General features: G+C 38.7%; 1 pseudogene across 1 annotated transcript; it reads right to left on the bottom strand.

The window, feature by feature from the left end:
- Positions 1–1,940: 1,940 nt before the first annotated feature.
- LOC308270768 (mediator of RNA polymerase II transcription subunit 7-like) lies at positions 1,941–3,078 on the bottom strand (annotated as a pseudogene). Its single transcript has 2 exons — positions 2,723–3,078; positions 1,941–2,313 (listed from the first exon to the last, which is right to left on the bottom strand). The product of its transcript is annotated as a mediator of RNA polymerase II transcription subunit 7-like (transcript).
- Between the last annotated feature and the right edge of the window lie 1,776 nt (positions 3,079–4,854).

Below are 4,854 nucleotides of genomic sequence, written 5' to 3' on the forward strand. Positions count from 1 at the left end.
TAAGCCCTAATTTATGGCAATTATCACTTACTTTCCTGCAAAGCCAAGAAAAATAAAGAAACAAACATTAAGGATGATTTTTTAATGCCTTTCAGCAGTAGCCACACCTGAATCTGCTTATACTGATTCAGAAAGGCTCATTTATCTACTCTTTACCTGAATAAAATGGATATAATAGCGAAGAGCTCTGTCCAAAGGAACTAGTTCTGTTCCCAAGGTTCTTAAGACAGTCGCACTCTCTATGTTCCTTCACATGTTTCCCCCAAACACCCTGATTCCCTCGGGGAACTGCCTCAAAAGGCAGAGTCTGGCCCTCCTCAGACCTTTTAACTTCACATTTCAGATAGCTGGGTCTTAAAATCTGCCTATTTCCCAAGCTTCTCTGGTAAGTATATGAGAATAAATCACGATGGTAGGGTATATCTTGTTTGTCAAAGCCTGTGGTTTAATTTTATTTACTCAAAAGCAAGTTTATTTCTTGCTCACATAAAGTCAAATTAGCCAGAAAGAAATGGTGTTAATGAAAAGAAAACAGTCCTAACAATCGTTCAGGGACCAAACTGAATCTCTGTCATCTTCAAGTAGCTTCAAAAGCTATCATGGATGTACCCATCTAAAAAGCAGATAGGAGGAGAAAATGAAGGATCATGCAAGAAATTATAACAGGGCAGACCTGGATTCCTACACTCACTCCATTGTCTAAATGCAGTCACAAGGTCTCACACAGACACGACCCTTAGCTGGGCAGCCATTTCTCAGCAGTCCATCTCAAAAAGAAGCAAAAATCTTTGGTAAACATCTACCAGTCTCTTCCACCAAACCCGTTTCCTAGTACTGGCTTCTGGCTTTAAGCAAGCCTCAGCTCAGTTTTGAAGGAAATGTATAGTTAACTACACTTAGACATCCTCATTACTACAACGAATGCCTGAAACTAAAGTAACCAAAGGACTTATTACCTGAGTTACAGAAAAAATAAAACCACTTACGGGACCCTTCACCAGCAAATTCCATGCAGGAATACGGAGAAGAGGATGAGATACTGAGTCTACAGAACAGTCATGAAGAAAAGCTCCTGCTTTTTAATTTTATTAGGTTCCTTTCTTAATATGCTACACTATTTGGGGGAGATTAAGCAAAATATTTGATAAGTTCCATAATTTCATATTTATAATTTCATATTTATATAGTTCAATATCCTTTATCCATCATTTTTAAAGCAAATGACAAACTTATTATTTCAAGGATGAAAGCTTGCTATTACTGAGGATATCTTTAAGTTTTATTACAACTCCAAAATGGGAATATCCTACACAGCAACACTACTTGTTTTTTTTTTTTGGGGGGGGGGGTGTTGGGGACTGAAGGCAGGGGCATTCTATCTCTGAGATATATCCCCAGCCCTTTGAAATGTTTGTCTTTTTTTTTTTTTTGCAATACTGAGGATGAAACCCAGGGGCATTCTACCTCTGAGTTACACCCCCAGCCCTATTTTTTTATTCTGTATTTTGAAACAGGGTCTCACTAAACTGCAAAGGGCCTCACTAAGTACCTGAGGCTATCCGCGAACCGTGATCCTCCTGTCCCAGCCTCCCAAATGCTGGGATTACAAGTTTTTGAAACAGAGTCTCAGTAGGTTTCTGAGAGTCTCACTACACTGTTGAGGCTATCCTTGAACCTGTGATCCTCCTGTCTCAGCCTCCCAAGTACAGGATTACAAGCATGTGCTACCACACCCAGCTATTTATTACTCTTAACGTAGGTACACATTTGTCTATGCTTGTTACGCAGTGAAATTACTGCCTAGGGTATCTCATAATTGAAAAGCTGGATTCAAGGAAAGACCTTTATGTGTTTAGTTATGCCTTTTTAAGACTATCCAAAAGAAAACAAACTAATATGCAATTTTATTTGCCCAAATGAAAAATTAAGAGAAACGACCTTCATGGTCTCTCATTCATTTCATCAATGAGGACACACAAGGCAACATCTTTCTCTATAATCTGGTCCCTCCTGTGACCTGAATTTTCTCTTTGTCGTTCATTTTTTCCAGTACAATTGTTGCCATCATCAGCATCCATTGGTTCCGTTTTTACTCTTACCCCTGCTTCAGAATAGGGCAAATCATCAGGCACGGAAGCCAAGCAATTTGAATCATCTCAATTATTCATTCTAGGTGCTTCTGAAACAGCTCAGCTGTTTCAAACTTTTGACATTTCTGGACCTCCATCATGACTCTCAAGGTCTCTCTTGGTTGGTGGGGCTGGTATTCATTTATAAGATGATGCATATGTACAAAAAGTAGCTTAAGATCTTCTAGTTTTAGCCGGGCGTGGTGGCGCACGCTTGTAATCCCCGCGCCTGGGAGGCTGAGACAGGAGGATCGCACAGGTTCGAAGCCAGCCTCAGCTATTTAGTGAGGCTCTCAGCAACTTAGTGAGACCCTGTTTCCAAATAAAATATAAAATAGGTCTGGGAGTATAGCCTGGAGGTAGAAAACCTCTGGGTTCCACCCCCAGTACCACCAAAAAAAAAAAAAAAAGCCGGGCGTGGTGGCGCACGCTTGTAATCCTCGCGCTTGGGAGGCAGAGACAGGAGGATCGCGCAGGTTCGAAGCCAGCCGCGCGCGCTGGCTTAGGAGACCCTGTTTCCAAAATGAAAATGTAAAAATGGGTCTGGGAGTGTAACCCGGAGATAGAAGGGCTTCCAGGAACCCCAGTACCACCAAAAAAAAAAAAAAAAAAAAAAAAATCTTCTAGTTTCTCTTCTCGTTTTATACTTCCAGGGCTCCTTATCAAAATATCTAAAAGATCCAAAAATTATTAAGAATAGACATATGAGGTTTCTCAATTCTTTCTTGTGATCAAACTGCATAGGATGAAGCCATTCAACGCCCTGACTTTCCAAAGGGTGAATGATAAGATCATTACATTGGAACTGGTTGCCAAACATCATGTAACTGTCTTTTATTGGAGATGGAGGTTTGGGAACTACGCCCTCTTGAATATTATCATCTGTATATTTCTTGATATACTGCATTAGAGGTGGTGAAATTGTACTTACTTATTGTGGTTCACCCATTATGGAATATCAAGAACCTCAGCTCTGCACTTAAAATTGTCAAAGCATGCAGTTTTAAATAGATACTTCACAAAAGAAGAAATTCAAATGGCCAATAAGTGTATAAAAAATGATCAACATCATTAGCAATCAGAGAGATGCAAATCAAAACTACCCTGAGACTTCACCTAACTCCAATTAGAATGGCAATCATTAAAAATACAAACAACAACAAATGCCAGTGAGGATGTAGAGAAGTGGGAACTCTAGTACATTGTTGGAAAAATTACAAATTAATGCAACCACTTTGGAAAATAGTATGGAGAATCCTCAGAAGAATAGGAATGAACCTGCCATATGATCCAGCAATACCACTTCTGGGTATCTACTCAAAAGAATGGAAACCAAATTATCAAACTAATGCATGCTTATCTATATTCATAGCCACACAATTCACAATTGCCAAACTATGGAACCAGCCAAGATGCTCATCAACAGATGAATGGATTACAAAACTATGGAATATATACACAATGGAATTTTACTCAGCCATAAAGAAGAACAAAATTACATCATTTACTGGTAAATTGGAACTGGAGGTTCCAAATTAGCATAATGTCCTCCAGTTAGTTGCAAAAAGTAAAAAATTAGATGTTTTCCATAATATGGAAAAGTTAGGGGGGGAAGGGGTCATAGGAGGAATTCTAGACAAAGAAGGAGAAACCATGGTTAGGCAACCTAACAAAGAAGAATGGGAGGGGGGAGAGGGAAATTCCCTAATGTACATGATGAATATTCACAAACATACCAAAGTCAATCACTAAGCCACACATGAGAAGGAGGGAGGGGGAGGGAATGGGATGGGAATTGGGGAAGGCCTAAATGAGTGATATGTGCATTTATGCCTTGTACCCCATTAAGATATATGACTACAATGTACCAATAAAAAATAAATAAGTTTAAAAAAAGCATGTGGTTTGCAATCTGGTTTACAAAGAATCATTAAGCCAAAGGAAGAAATCCTTCACATTAACTATAGTAGTAACTACCAAATTTGAAGCAATATGGTTTCTAAGCATGGATCTCCTAATAATTTATTAATTCATCCACATGGACAATCAGAGAGCCCTACTGTCCCTCCTCCTACCCTACCCCCTTTTCTAGTTGTGTGACTTTAACGAGTGACTCATTAAGCCTCAATTTCCTCATTTGTAAAGGGAAGTAAGTCACAGTACCTGTCTATCCAATCATTCCAAGAATCAACCAGACTATGTATGTTAAGTATCTAACACAAATTCTGGCAACAAAAAATAATGGCAGTTGTTATATCAGTAAGTTGAAAATGTATGCAATTGAGGAGGAGGAGGAATAGATCTATAGTAACAGCTTATCATTATGAAACTCTACAGTTTGCAAACCAGTGTCACAGGCAGTATCTTACTTGATCTTCTGAACATTGCAGAGACAGAGAAAGAAGACACATTGATATATTTCTTTTACAAATTCCTCAAATATGAAGCTTGACCAGGACTACAAAGCTACAAAATAGTTAGTGGTAGACCTTGAACTTATGACTCTACAACCTGGGAAACAAAATAGCTCAAGGTCTCTTAGAGACCTCCTACGGTCATCATAATTTGCAATATTCTCTAGTATAATTCAGTCTAAAGAATAATTTTCCCAGGCTTAGAAAGTGCAATAAACAACAGCTAAATGAAACTGATAGCAATTATCATTTTTCTAGAACCTTGACTTGCTCTAAATGACTTTCACGGTCACCTACAATTCAAGACAAAC

This window comes from Muscardinus avellanarius, assembly GCF_963383645.1.
Source record: "Muscardinus avellanarius genome assembly, chromosome: 12".
In the NCBI taxonomy this organism is placed as follows: domain Eukaryota; kingdom Metazoa; phylum Chordata; class Mammalia; order Rodentia; family Gliridae; genus Muscardinus; species Muscardinus avellanarius.